Genomic DNA, 16051 nt, shown 5'->3' on the forward strand with positions numbered 1-16051 from the left:
ATGCATTTTGGGGACTGTGAAGTAATTCGTCAATCAGACCCTGGAGTAAGAACAGATCAGCGGCTATGAGCTAGGGTGGGCTGGGGAGGGTGGGCTTGGAGAAGACTCTTTATTCTCAGGAAGATTTCCTAGACTAAGAGTCCTGGGATATGAATTAAGCTGTTCCTGTTGGTTCATTGTGGAGGAAGGGGGCAGGGCCTCAGGGAGCTAGTTTAGAAAAGGTCAACTGTTTTCTTCTAAAGCTAGAGGCCAAACCTTGAGACACTCTCTTACCCTGTGAGAGGTGAGGGGCATGTAGGAGAGAGATCAGTGTTTTAGCCTCCTGTCCTGCCATCCAGCTGATGATTTTTTTCTCCACGTACCTAAAGCTCAGGTGGGAAATTGACTGTATTCAAAGGCAAAATGAGGTTGGGGAGGCCCACCTTAGACTTCCCAAAGACTCTGCTGACACAAGGAAATGTCAGAGGGACCATGTGTGGCGGCCTCAGCTTGAGTACCCCGGAGGATAGAGTTATCAGGTTTAACAAATAAAACTGTAGCATACTTGGGGCTTCCCTGTCTTCCCTGGTGGGTAAGACTCCACTTTTCAGTGTAGGGGATGTGGGTTGGATCCCTGATTAGGGAGCTAAGATCACACATGCCTTGTGGCCAAGAAAGCAAGAAATATAAAAAACAGACACAATATTTTAAACTGATAAAACTTTAAAGTGGTATACATTAAAAAAAAAAAAGTCTTGGAAAAAGCTCCACAGGACACTCAATTATAATTGAAGTTTGGCTAAACAGCAAATACTTTGAAAATATAAGTATATCCCATGAAATATTGGGAAAATCTTATGATAAAAACTGGAGGTTCCGTTGCAGTAAGACTGTCAGGCTTGCCCAGTTCCAAGGAAGGTAGAGTGGGTACCACCAATGATCAAAATGGGGACTGGTCTTTTTCAAATTCTTCTACCTGAGCTGAGCACGTCCTGCTCTGAGAGGCTAAGACAGTCATCTTCTGATGTCACACACTCACTCTTTCCCTCACCCTCGCACACGCAGTCTCAGGGAAGGGTTCGGGGATTCATTTTTATAGTCTGAATGAGAATGAAGGGGATCCTGAAACCTCAATCCCCCAGCAACATGGTGCAGGGAGGAAGGCTCCTTACCTGGGTCAGTGGCCGCTTTAGCTCAGACCCCAGGGTCCGCTTTGATTTTCTCAGCCCCACATCAGTACGTGTCTGCGATGTTTGCCCTGAGCTCCTGCAGATGTGTTGAGAAGCTGGAGCTACTGTGTCAAAAGAAAACTATGCAGATCATAGAAGGAAACAGTGCCCTTTGCAGCAACGTGGCTGGACCTAGAGATGAAGATACTCAGTGAAGTAAGCCAGAGGAAGACAGATATCATATGACATCACTCATATGTGGAATCTAAAAAATGATACAAATGAACATATAAAAAACAGAAACAGACAAGAGACTGAAAAAACAAACAGCTACTAAAGGGGAAAGAAAGGGGAGGGATAAATTAGGAGTTTGTGATGAACATATACGCACTACTATATACAAAACAGATAACCAGCAAGGACCTACTTATAGCACAGGGAACTCAATTTAGTGTTTTGTATTACTAATAACCTATAAGATTCTGAGGAAAGATATGTATTATGTACAACTTAATCACTTTGCTATACACCTGAAATTAACACATCATTGTAAATCAACTATACTTCAATAAAAATTAATTTTAAAAAGAGTTTGAAACCCTCAAAAAAAAAAAAAAAAGAATATGCAGATGATAACCCATTGAATGCAGAGGTACAAGCAACTCACACAGGGTCGGCAGGTAGCTGACTGTCAGCATCCAAATATCCTACTTTGGAAGTGAAACCCACGAGGTCCTGTTGGTTGAAGTTGTCGTTGTTGTTTAGGCCCTAAGTCATGTCTAACTCTTTGCAACACCATGAATTGTAGCTCACCAGGCTCCTCTGTCCTTGGGCTTTCCCAGACAAGAACACTGGAGTAGGTTGCCATTTCCTTCTCCAGCGGATCTTCCCAATCCATGGATTGACGCTGCGATTCTTAACCGCTGAGCCACCAGGGAAGCCTTTGACTGAAGGCATAGTGTCAATACACCCACACGAGGGAAGTAGAGTCAAAAGATTTATTACCGACAGATCTCAGAAGAAGGGTTGGGGAGGTGAGGTGGGGTGGCGATGAGCCAAGGAAAGGGTGCTTCTCAGTCCCAGGTCACGAGAGAGGAGAAGACAGAGAGCAGGGCAGCAAGCACCTGTGACTTGGTAGGTGGTTAGAGCAGAGGTCGCTGATTTTTAGCAGCCTTAACACGAAGTGGTTATTTTTCAAAATGTGTTTGGCTGCTCTGGGTCTTAGTTGCACCATGTGGGATCTAGTTCCCTGACCAGGGATCAAACCTGGGCCCCCTGCCTTGGGAGTGCAGAGCCTTCCCTGGACCCCCAGGGAGGTCCCTAAGTGGTTATTTTTAAAGGTGCCCTGGGAGCAGTAAAGCAGGAACTTCTGGTGGGAATCTTACACTCAGATCTTTATCTGAATGTCCAAGCTCTGAGTGTGAGAAGGGTTATCTTCCTATAAAATGCCTAGGTAACAAGACATGGTCATGGTGAACACGTGCTTGTTCTGATTGCAGCACACACGGCTTGTTGTCTCCTTCTGCATGCATGACATGGTTTGATCAGGATGATACAGTTCTGCTGATCAGCGTCTCGACACCACCTCTTCACATGGTTCTCCCACCCTGGGCTGTAACGACAGTCAGTGGTCACTTGCTCAGGAAAAAGTAGGAGGAAGAAAATACTGGAAAAAAAGAGCAAAAGTTAATGAAGTAGAAAATAAGATAAAATAGAGAAGATCAACAAAGTCAATGATTGCTTTTTAAAAAGCCCTTGAAAGATATTTACAATAGAAAGATCGGAGGTCTGAATAATCAATAGTGAGATGGGAGACATCACTGTATACCCTGCACATATTAAAAAGCTAACCTAGACAGCATATTAAAAAGCAGAGACATTACTTTGCCAACAAAGGTCTGTCTAGTCAAAGCTATGTTTCTCCCAGTAGTCATGTATGGATGTGAGAGTTGGACCATAAAGAAAGCTGAGCGTCGAAGCTGAAGAATTGATGTTTTTGAACTGTGGTGTTCCAGCCAGTCCATCCTAAAGGAAATCAGTCCTAAATATTCATTGGAAGGACTGATGCTGAAGCCAAAGCCCCAGTACTCTGGTCACCTGATGTGAAGAACTGACTCACTGGAAAAGACCCTGATGCTTGGAAAGATTGAAGGCAGGAGGAGAAGGGGACGACAGAGGATGAGATGACATCACCGACTCGATGGACATGAGTTTGAGTAAGCTCCGGGAGTTGGTGATGGACAGGGAGGCCTGGCATGCTGCAGTCCATGTGGCTGCAAAGAGTCGGACATGACTGAGGGACTGAACTGAACTGGACTGAATACAAGGATAAGATGATATGTGGCTACAATAATAAAATGAGACTAAACAAAGTTATGCCAATAAATTTGAAACTTTTGATGAAATTCTTTGAAAAGTAATATAAAAGTTAGCACCAAAAGAATTAGAAAAGCTGAAATAATCTTACAACTATTTAAATGAATCAACTCCATTATTAAAAATATCCCCCAAGAAAAATGCTAGATTATTTATTAAAGTTCAATGTCAATATTTACTAAACATTTAAGGAAGAAATAATGTCTATCTTATATATTAAAAAAAATTCTGAAACAGAGGAAAGAAGATGTAATTCCTAATCCATTCCATAAGACTGGCATAGGTTTGATGCCAACCTGACAAGGCCGTGAAAGGAAGAATTATGATAGGCAGTTATCACTCATGAGTGTAAATGCAAGAGTCTGAAACAAAACATTGGCAAACGGAATCCAGAAACAGGGAAGAAAAAACATGCCTCATGACCAATTTGGGTTTATGCCAAGCAAGCAAAACTGTTTGAACGTTAGAAAATCAGTAATTGTGATATACCGTATTCGTGAAGTAAAGAGAATATGATATGATTGTTAGACAAATGAATTTGGTAGATTTCAATGCCCTTTGAGTATGGAGGCCTTTCCAGACCAAATAATAAACCACAGCACTCTTACTATGCTGGGTCTTTCCCCCGAGACGGGATATGGAACAGGGGGTGGGCATGGCAGCTCTGAAGTCTCAGACTTAAACTCTAGAAAGAGCAGGAACACCCCCAGGGCAGCAGAGGTCCCAGGAAAGCACTGGCAGGAATCGGGGTCTCCAGGTCCCACAGAGGAGGGTCCCTTGGCCCACAGACTGACACAGGGACCACCACCTTCATCCTCTTGGGAGCGTACTCGGGCACTGACTGTGCGCAGGGAAACAGGGTGCTGGGAAAGCCTGATCCCGCCCGGAGGCAGCCCTGGAGCCAGGAAAGCGTTGAGGGGAAGCCCTGCCCCTCCCAGCCCAGGTGGTCAGCGGGGGCTCCGTGAGCCCTCAGGACTCCCCCACCCCTGGGACATTCCCTCTGAGGGCCAGCTGGGTCCCGGGACAGAGCAGGCCCTGAAGAGACATGTCCACACACACACATAGTCTTACCTGGGTCAATGGTCACGTCAGCGTGGTCCCCCCAGGTCAGCTCCAATTCTCTCAATCCCACACCAGTAAGTGTCTGAATCGTCTAGCCTGAGCTTCTCCCTGGTTGGGTCTTCCCTGATAGCCCAGTTGGTAAAGAATTCGCCTGCAATGCAGGAGACCCCTGTTCGATTCCTAGGTTGGGAGGATCCCCCGGAGAATGGTAAGGCTGCCCTCTCCAGTATTCTCAGGCTTCCCTTGTGGCTCAGCTGGTAAATAATCCATCTGCAATGCAGGAGACCTGGGTCTGAACCCTGGGTTGGGAAGATCCCCTGGAGAAGGGGAAGACTACCCACTCCAGTATTGTAGCCTGGAGAATTCCATGGATTATATAGTACATGGGGTCGCAAAGAGTCTGACACGAATGAGCAATTCTCACTTTCATTTCACTTTTCTCCTTGGTCATGGTGATTGAGTGGTCTTCCCAGTTGACCTTGATGGACACGCGGTCCTTTTTTACTTCCTTCTCTGATCGGGGTTTTAACAGCGAACTGACAGCTGTCCCAGTCAGCCCCTTGGGACCACCACTTCATGTAGGTCTCCCATTCAGGGTTGTATCGACACCACACAGTTGGTGAGCCCTGCTCCAGGCCGTTCATTTCTTTGGGACCGGAGATGGCAGATGAGTCTGGAAAACCCAAATCCATGTACCTATCACCTCCCGCCCTGAGGGCAGGGCCACAGCCTCCTGCACTGTGAAGAGTTCAACCAGACCCAAGGGCCTCCTTGAATAACAGTCAAGGAAGGAATACACCTTCCATAAGACCGACATTTTGTCCTTCAAAATTCTACTGGGTCAAAGCCAAGAGAAAAGGAAAATTCCATAAAAGCACAACTACAGACCAAAGAAGTAAAAACATTGACCCAGAGCAATAGTAGCTTCCTGTCGTTCACCCCATCTTCCCCTGTCTGTAGCCAGTAAGTCTTTCCATTTCCAGTCATATCTATCTGCAGTCGTCTCCAAGCCAGGCTTCAGCAGTACGTGAACCGTGAACTTCCAGATGTTCAAGCTGGTTTTGGAAAAGGCAGAGGAACCAGAGATCAAATTGCCAACATCCGCTGGATCATGGAAAAAGCAAGAGAGTTCCAGAAAAACATCTATTTCTGCTTTATTGACTATGCCAAAGCCTTCGACTGTGTGGATCACAATCAACTGTGGAAACTTCTGAAAGACATGGGAATACCAGACCACCTGACCTGCCTTTTGAGAAACCTGTATGCAGGTCAGGAAGCAACAGTTAGAACTGGACATGGAACAACAGACTGGTTCCAAATAGGAAAAGGAGTATGTCAAGGCTGCATACTGTCACCCTGCTTATTTAACTTCTATGCAGAGTACATCATGAGAAACGCTGGGCTGGAAGAAACACAAGCTGGAATCAAGATTGCCGGGAGAAATATCAATAACCTCAGATATGCAGATGACACCACCCTTATGGCAGAAAGTGAAGCCTCTTGATGAAAGTGAAAGTGGAGAGTGAAAAAGTTGGCTTAAAGCTCAACATTCAGAAAACGAAGATCATGGCATCCGGTCCCATCACTTCATTGGAAATTGATGGGGAAACAGTGGAAACACTGTCAGACTTTATTTTTTTGGGCTCCAAAATCACTGCAGATGGTGATTGCAGCCATGAATGCTTACTCCTTGGAAGGAAAGTTATGACCAACCTAGATAGCATAATAAAAAGCAGAGACATTACTTTGCCAACAAAGTCCGTCTAGTCAAGGCTATGTTTTTTCCAGTAGTCATGTATGGATGTGAGAGTTGGACTGTGAAGAAAGCTGAGCACCAAAGAATTGATGCTTTTGAACTGTGGTGTTGGAGAAGACTCTTGAGAGTCCCTTGGACTGCAAGGAGATCCAGCCAGTCCATTCTAAAGGAGATCAGTCCTGGGTATTCTTTTGAAGGAATGATGCTAAAGCTGAAACTCCAGTACTTTGGCCACCTCATGTGAAGAGTTGACTCATGGGAAAAGACTCTGATGCTGTGAGGGATTGGGGGCAGGAGGAGAAGGGGATGACAGAGGATGAGATGGCTGGATGGCATCACCGACTCGATGGACGTGAGTCTGAGTGAAGTCTGGGTGTTGGTGATGAACAGGAAGGCCTGGCGTGCTGTGATTCATGGGGTCGCAAAGAGTCGGACATGACTGAGTGACTGAACTAAACTGAACTGACTGTGTTATACTGGTCTGATGGGGAGGAATGAGCAGAGGACCTATTTGCACTGAAGACCTCAGGAGGCCCAGGAGAAACTACCCCATCACCCAGCTCTGGAGAAACTGTTCCTAATGATTCTGTTTCTACTGGATCTACAGTAAACCAGCCTGGTAGAAGAACCTTTGAAATTGACCAAAGCAGTGATGCCAATCGGTCTCCCCATGTTCTGGAATTCTTATTACCCAGATCCCATTTCTTCCTATTGAATTTCTTTAGATGATTTGTCAAAAAGCAAACATGTGAGTTCTTTATGGATGATTCATTCTTTTCATTGATCAGTTTGTCTGTGCTTATGCCAGTCCATACTATCTTGAGTACTATAGCTTTGCAGTAAGGCAAGTATTATACAATTAAACAGCATTTTCTTATATATTCTTCTTGTTCTTTCTTTCACTTTCTCATTTTTGGAAGGTTCAGGGTACAGCGAAATGCTTCTTTATTATAAGAAAAACACTCCATGCATAAAGAAAAGTGGTGTCAGTGTTAGAGCCTGGGAGGGAGGGAGATCATGGCCACCTGGAGAGCCGTAACTAGAAAGTCCACAGGCTGCAGTGAAAGATCTCGCATGCCTCAATGAAGATCCTTTGTGCTACAGCTAAGACCTGACGCAGCCAGATGAATAAATAAATATTAAAAAAGAAAGCTCCTCAGATTCACACATTCATGCACACATCCATACACGCATGCCTCCCTCTATCTATCTGTGCACCCATACTTCTGTCTTCTTATCTATCTGGCAGCCTTCAGAAATGGTACCCTAGAAAACAGATCTTTATTTTATTCATTTTCATTTTTTTCCCCCAACACCTAACTTCGAACCTGTCAGAGAACATAAATGTATTAACCTTTCTTTTAAGTGCACGGATGCATGAATAGGCCCTGTAAGGTAAAGGAACTAGAGAAGGCGAGGTTCAAAAAAAGAATGAGACTGGCACTTTACAGGAACAGATCATCTTTAACGAGGTGAGAAGGGACAGCAGTCAGATCAGTGGGCTGCTGCACCCATGGAGGGAGGGGCTTGGTGGGCTGCCGTCTATGGGGTCGCACAGAGTCGGACATGACTGAAGTGACTTAGCAGCAGCAGCAGCAGCGCCAAGTCAAGAAGAGAGTAGGTATATACAGAAAACATATATATGTGGAGATACTTTGTTTTGAGGGGGTCTGTTTTTCCTCAAGATTACTTTTGATTAGTTAGCTTTCAACAACTGGGGCAAGGAATTCCTGAGACCAGCCAGAGACTGGGATCGGCTGGGAGCTGAATGTAATCCATCTTAGCATCCATTCCTTTCTTCAGGGGAGAAAGTTATTTATTCTGTATAGTATGGTGGGAAGAACCTGGAGGGGAGTTTTAACTCCAGGCTATTTTGAGCTGTGTAGCTTTCCTTCATTCCAGACCCTAAGGAATATATAAAAAGAGAAAGAGAGGTGGGCGTTGTCAATGTTCAGGGCTTCTTCATGTTGGTAAATGAGGGTCGGGGGTTTGTGGTCTGGGAGGAAGGAAGTCTAAGGCCCGTAGTGTTGATTTTCTATTCTAACTGCCAGGGGCTCGAGCAGAAGAACAGTCTTGACTTGATGTTGAGAAATGGCTCGGATTCGGTCCTGGAGGAATCCCTGGAAAAGATTAAACCAACAATGTCCACATGTGAATAGGAGGATAATGAATATGAAGGATTTGAGAAGGGGCAAAACCTAAGGCATCCAGTTCCAATCCATCAACAATGACTTCCAGGAGTTGCTTAATCTCTGGTGGATTCGAGATGCTCGATCTGTAAAGATTTGCAGCTTCCTGGACAACACCCGACTAGTTGGCATAGAACCAGCAGGATTCGTCCAGAAAAAGGCACAAACCTCCCTTTTCTGCAGTTAGTAGATCTAATCCTCTTCTATTTTGTAACACCTCTGCCGCCAAGGAATCGAGCCGATTTTGGATAGTTATTATTATCCTGGGTTATTTCCTGGAGGCTGTCTGGTAGGTAGTTTTGGATGGAGGTGGTTAGGCCAGTGGTTCCTGTTCCAATTCCAGCTGCTATTCCTAGTCCCACTGAGAGGGGAATGAGGTGAATGGCTCATTTCATCTGTTTGTGAATGAGAGGAATAGGTAGGGGTTGATCACTGGGGGCTCTAAAAATGTTTGGACTGGAGTATACCTGGACTGGAGTATACCTGGGTGCAGGTTCTGGTCCAATTAGTAGGTAAACAGAGGTGTGTAGACGTCCCACACAAGAAAAACAGGCCAGGTGTCACAATGCAACAGCTAAAGTTGATGGCAAAGAGGAGTCTTGGCGGGGGGGCGGGGTTGACTGTTCATTCAAGAACGGTTAGGGGCCCCACTAAGGTGGCCCCAGTGATGGGAGAAGTGGAGGAGTATGCTGAGGGAAGCCGTGCTGTGAAGGTAAAGTGTCCTGTAGGACCAGAAACATTATATATAGCCTCTCCAGTGGAGGGATGGCTACACATGGGTTTAGGGATTATGCCCAGGGGTTGGTCCTATGAACTGTTTCGGGAATTTTTAGATATGCAAAAAGGAGCTGGTTGTAACAGTGTAATAGTGGGACTTCCCTGGTGGCTCAGAGGTTAAAGCGTCTGCTTGCAATGCAGGAGACCTGGGTTCGATCCTTGGGTCGGGAAGATCCTCTGGTGAAGGAAATGGCAACCCACTCCAGTGTTCTTGCCTGGAGAATCCCATGGACGGAGGAGCCTGGTGGGCTACAGTCCACGGGGTCGCAAGGAGTTGGACATGACTGGGTGGCTTCAATTCATTTCTGTAATAGTGTTACTCTCTGGGCCACAGGGCCTCCTATGGGAGGTTTTCCATTGTTGGAGGGAAGGTCAGTGAGTAAAGATTCTAAGAGTTTGTCCGAATTCCAGATTTGATCACTAGTGTGAAGATGTTTAAGATATGAGACGAATAAAGGCTCTCCACGCTATGCGTGGTGGAGGGATATGTTACCAGTGGTCCAGTCTAGGATGGATGTGGGGAGGGCTGAATCTCCCAGAGGAGTTATGGAGAGACATATCCAGCAGTCTTTAGCCAACTGTGGGTTAAAAGCACTTGGGAGAGTATGAGTTAAATTAAGGGTCTGGAATAGATAGTTGAGTTTCGGGTTTTGAAAGAGTTCTTGGGTCAGAGGAAAGAAAGAAGATAAGAAGATGTTAACCAACATTTGGGGAAGTGAATATAAGATAAACTACTCTGGAGAAGAATTGGATTTCAAAAGGGTAAAAGTTATAAAACGTTCCCTGCAGCCACCGGGTGGAGATGTAATCTTCAATGTGTTTGAACGTGGATCCTTGAGGACTTGAGACCCAGATATCTGCCAGGAGTTGTTCTGGAAATAATTGTAGCCATGAAACCGATAGGCTCATTCATCGTCAGTTGGGGCCTGTGGAAGCCATGAGAACTTGAGAGTTGTAGGGCCTGTGTGAGAAACTTGATAAGTACTAGTCTGGTAAGCATTCTCATCACTGGGCTGCATAACCTTTTTAAGTTGAGTAACGTGCACCCAAGGGGTGATTTCCTTTAATTCTGCAGCGGTAGGGGGCAGCAGTATTACCGTGTAGGGTCCTTGCCATTTGGGGTTAGGTCTGAGTGGGACTGACCTGTCACATAGACTTTGCCTCCTATTTGGAGGGATGGGTACGGGGAGGTAGGGATGTGGTCGAGGGAGTAGGTTATCCATATGTCTTCAAAGGGCATCTCGTATCTGGGCAAGTAAGGGAAAAGGCGATGGCAGTTTGGGACCGTCATGGGAATGGGATGTCCTAAAGGGACTATGGGCCTCCCATACATGGCCTCGAACGGACTGACATTCAGAGGTGTTTTTTGGTAAGGCCCAGACCTTTAAGAGGACTAAAGGGAGGAGTTTAGTCCAATCTTGATGAAGTTCAATTGTTAATTTGGTCAGAGTTTCTGTTAGGACTTGGTTGGCTCTCTTAACCTTGCTGGAGGATCGGGGGTGATCAGGAATGTGAAACCTCCAAGGAATTTGAAGGGTCTGTGCAGTATTTTGGGTGATCTGGGATGTGAACTCGGCCCGTTGTCAGACTGGAGGGAGGAAAGCATTCCAAACCCGGGGAGGATTTCAGTAAGAATAAGGTGAGCCACAGGAGGGGCTCATTTGTTTGTAGTCGGGAAAGCTTCAATCCACCCAGAAAATGTATCTACAGAAGACTAGGAGAAATTTAACCCTTTTTATGGGTAGCTTGTGGGTGAAATTTACTTGTGCGGGAAGATGTCCATGAATTTGGTGGATGGGGAAAGGAGGGGGCGGGCGAATGTTAGAATTATGGTTTGTCTGCTGACAAGTGGTACAAGTTTGGGTCAGATTATTTAAATAAGTCACATCACCCTTAGTCAGCCCAGTAAAGTTCCGAAGGAAAGTCTTAAGTACTGTTGCAGAGGGGTGGAAAAGGGAGTGTAAATAGGAAAGTAATGTGCAGATGTCAGGCTCGTCAATCTGGGCTACAGTAAAGACAGGACTAACAGAGGCGGCCTGCCGCTTTGCTTCATGATTTATGTTGTTATAAAAGGAGATAGGACCATGTCACTGATGTCCCCAGCAATGTATTACAGCAGCTCGTTTTGGGAGCTGAGCCACATGGAGGAGTTCAGAAATAAAAGAAGCATTGAGAATAGCTGTGTCCTTCTGAGTCAGGAATCCCCTCTCCCTCCAGATTATAATGTTGGAATGTAATATGTTGTAGACATACTTGGAGTCCGTGTAAATGTTTCCCATTGGTCTTTGGCTAGGGTCAAAGCTTGTGTAGGAGCTATCAGTTCAGCCTGCTGTGAGGATGTGTGAGCTGGGAGTGTGGCTGACTTGATGAGGCGAGGGAGATAACTTTGTCAGGCTGTCCCTGGACTATAGTGTATCCAGCCCCAGATGGGGCTTATGTCTGGGCACTGCCGTCTATGAACCAGTATTCTGGGACTTTGGGGCCAGTAAGGGCTGACCAGTTATATGTTCAAAGGGATTAAGTGTCATATCTAAGGTCTGAACACAGTCATGAGATAGGTGTTCTGCTTCTGGATCTGGTGTGGGGAGTAAGCTAGCAGGATTAAGAGGTTTACAAGGCATAAGAGAAACGGATGGGTCGAGGAGGTGTGTGTGGAGGATCTGTAGTAGAGCAGCGGGCAGAGAAAGGAAAGCCTGATGAGAGAGTAAATCTTGGAAGGAATGAGGTGAGCATACACTTAGAGGAGCGTTTCGGGTTAGTTTTTGGGCTTCAGGTATTAAGAGGGTAGTTGCAGCTAAGGCCTGGAGACAAGATGGCCATCCGATGTGATGAGATTGAGTTGTTTGGATAAGTAAGCTAGAGGGCCCCATATGTCCCCCAATTTCTGGCACAGAATCCCTAAGTCATGTCCTTGTCGAGAATGTACAAAAAGGAAAAGAGGCCTGGTGTAATCAGGCAAGTAAAGAAAAGGGGCCTGTATGTAGTCAATGTTTGATAAGAGTCTGTATTGGGGTGTGGAGAGAGGTGGGAACCAATAAGGGTTCCTCTAAGTTTCCTCGAGTAGCTTGGTAGAGAGGTTTTGCATGGAGGGGAAAATTTGGGACCCACATTCAGAAGTTTAATAGACCTAATAGAGAAACAAGTTCCCTCCTGGTTTGGGGCCTGGGGGTCTGTGTCAAGGCTTGAAGTCCCTGAGCTGGGATTATTTTGGATGTGGGAGTGAGACGCAATCCCACGTCACTGACAGTGGTGGAAGCAATCAGTGCTTTGGAGATCGAGACTCTGTAGCCCCCATTGCCTAGGGGATTTAATACTGTGGCAGCGTGAACTAGGCAGTTTTGGTGAGAGAAACTACGTAACAAGAAATCGTCTACATATTGGAGTAAGGTAGTAGAGCCTAGCTCTGAAGTTTGTAGGCCTCTTTGGAGGGCTTGCCCGAAAAAATGAGGACTATCTTTAAACCCTTGTGGTAAAACGGTCCGAGTTAATTGTTGAGATTGCTATGTATCTGGATCCGTCCAGGTGAAGGCAAATAGAGGCTGTGAATAGTGGTGTAGAGGTTTAGTAAAGAAAGCATCTTTCCGGTCCAGTCCCGTGAAGTAGAGTATGTCGGGGGAATATGTGGGAGAAGAGGGTAGCGATTAGTGACCACAGGGTGTACAGGTACTATGGCCTCATTGATCTTGCGAAGATCTTGGACTAGATGCCAGGAGCGGGGTCCCTAATTGACTGCCAGTATAGGAGTATTATTGTTATTATGAGGAGAACAGATAGGTCGCAAAAGGCCGGCTTTGAGCAGTCGGGAGAGATTATTGGTTTAAGTCCTTATCAGGATTCTGTGGTCAGGGTATACTGAGTTTGGGTTATGACCTGAGAGGGATTTTTAAGAAAAACCTGTCCGGGGAATGGTGTCAAGCTACCGATGGGGCTTCGGTGTCCTAAACCCAAGGCTCTATCGGGGAAGATCAGGGGGCTGGTTTTGGGAGTGAGGGCTGGCCAAGGGTTCAGGTGTCATTTGGATGCAAAGAATTGATATCAGATCTAAGAATGGGAGGTTTATAGAAATTTGTAGCTTAGCCAGAAGATCACGTCCCATCAATGCCATTGGGAATTGAGGAGCTACTATGAAAGAATGTGTTAGTGTTGTTTTGCCAAAAGAACAAAGGAGAGGAGGGGTTATTTTGGGAGAACAAGGGACGCCTGAGACCCCTTTGATGGCCACTTCTGAAGGTTGGAGAGGGCACTGAAAGGAGGTTAAAAGTAAAAAGGCTGCTCCAGTGTCTATTAGGAACGAGACTTTGTGTCCAGCCACCGTGCCAATTACCTGAAGCTCCGAGTCCATCTGTACGGGACAGACTTGGCGTCTGAAGCTTGGGGTCCATCACTGGAATAATTCAGGCACAATTGGGTCAATGCCTCTCTCATTTGAAGAGCCATGGTCTGGGGTGCCAGGCCCCCCAGAGTCTGGTTCCCAGCCCATTGTTGTTGGGCCTGGGGTGGACCCCGAGATTTGGTGGTAGTGTCTGAGGACAATCCATTTCCCAGTAGCCCCATTGTTTGCAGGGTGGGCAGGGTTTGGTGGGTGGCCTGGGGTTGGGGCAGGCCTTTGTCCACTGTCCCTTTTGGTTACATCTGAAGCAGGGGCCTGGAGGGTTAGGTCCCATACGGCTGGGCCGAGGTTGGCGGGCCAAACGGCTTGATGTTTTTTCTTGGATAGCTGCAGTGAATAAAGCATATTTGGCCTTTCTTTTCTTTTCTTTTTCCTTTTTCGCTTCTTCCTCCCTATTATTGACAACTTTAAAGGCTATTTCTAGGAGCTCTCGCTGAGGGGTTTCAGGGCCCTTTTGTAACTGATGTAGTCTTCAGCGAATATCGTGGACTGACTGACTTACGAAGTGGATGTGTAGGTACAAGAGTCCGGCGGGGGTGGAAATATCTAGGTTAGTGTATTTCTGGACTGCCTCAGTAAGCTGTGGAAGAAAAAGGGCAGGGTTTTCATCTTTTTCTTGAGTCACTTCCCTAGTCTTATTGTAGTTCACAGGAATGTGAGAGCTTTTTAGCATTCCTTCTAGTAAACAGGTAATCATACGATGCAGGTACCGGATGCCGGCATTGCCGGCTTGATAAATCCACGGGGCTCAGTTAAAGGGGCTGCATCATCAGCCACCGGATTAGCCCTGTCTTGCTTATGGAGCTGATCAGCATGAGCTCAGGCTGCCCTCTATATCCGTTCCTTTTCATCAGGGGTTAAAGCGGCGTTTAAGATGTAATAGAGATCATTCCAGGTTAAATGATATGCTTGTGTAAGACGAAGGAATTCCTTCCTATATCTAGTAGGGTTTTCTGAAAGAGATCCCAATTTTTGTTCAATTTGGCTGATATCGGAAATTGAGAAAGGCACACGGACCTGTGTAGGCCCCTCCGGTCCCTTCCTCTCTGGGAAGAAATCTCTGTTTACTTATGGTCCTGGTCGACGGAGGGGGGTAGTGGGACTCTCTTTTGGGGTTTTGGGGTCATCACTTCCCGATTTGGAGGAGGAAGGGCTAGAGGGCGGGGTCTCATCTCTGGAAGTCTCACCTCTGGGACAGTAGGGAGGAGGCCCATCTGCCAGGTCGAAATTGGGGGCTGAGGGTTTAGGGGGCCTTTTAGGGGCTTTAGATTCAGATTCTTTTGTAGTGGAGGGGGAGAGAGAGCAGAGGAGGATTTGATAGGTAGAACAGTCCTTGCTGGGAGAAATATCAGTAACCTCAGATATGCAAATGACACCACCCTTATGGCAGAAAGTGAAGAGGAACTAAAAAGCCTCTTGATGAAAGTGAAAGAGGAGAGTGAAAAAGTTGGCTTAAAGCTCAACATTCAGAAAATGAAGATCATGGTATCTGGTCCCATCACTTCATGGGAAATAGATGGAGAAACAGTGGAAACAGTGTCAGACTTTATTTTGGGGGGCTCCAAAATCATTGCAGATGGCGACTGCAGCCATGAAATTAAAAGACGCTTACTCCTTGGAAGAAAAGTTATGACCAACCTAGAAAGCATATTAAAAAGCAGAGACATTACTTTGCCGACTAAGGTCCGTCTAGTCAAGGCTATGGTTTTTCCTGTGGTCATGTATGGATGTGAGAGTTGGACTGTGAAGAAGGCTGAGTGCCGAAGAATTGATGCTTTTGAACTGTGGTGTTGGAGAAGACTCTTGAGAGTCCCTTGGACTGCAACGAGATCCAACCAGTCCATTCTGAAGGAGATCAACCCTGGGATTTCTTTGGAAGGAATGATGCTAAAGCTGAAACTCCAGTACTTTGGCCACCTCATGCGAAGAGTTGACTCATTGGAAAAAACTTTGATGCTGGGAGGGATTGGGGGCAGGAGGAGAAGGGGACGACAGAGGATGAGATGGCTGGATGACATCACGGACTTGATGGACGTGAGTCTGAGTGAACTCTGGGAGTTGGTGATGGAGAGGGAGGCCTGGCGTGCTGCGATTCATGGGGTCGCAAAGAGTCAGACACGACTGAGCGACTGAACTGAACTGAATAGTCCTTGCAGAGAGAAGGACGGCTTCTAAGCTTCCAGAAGGCTTGAATATAGGGGATCTCTGACCGTTTGCCATTCTGTTTGAGGAAGTTAGTGAGATCTGATAAAATATTGAAATCAGAAGTCCTGAACTCAGCCTAGTGGTTTTGGTTACCCAATTTGTATTGAGGCCAAATTTGAGTGCAAAGTGACTCGAGTTTACGAACCTT

The sequence above is a fragment of the Oryx dammah genome, unplaced genomic scaffold (assembly GCF_014754425.2).
Source record: "Oryx dammah isolate SB20612 unplaced genomic scaffold, SCBI_Odam_1.1 HiC_scaffold_11086, whole genome shotgun sequence".
Taxonomy (NCBI): Eukaryota; Metazoa; Chordata; class Mammalia; order Artiodactyla; family Bovidae; genus Oryx; species Oryx dammah.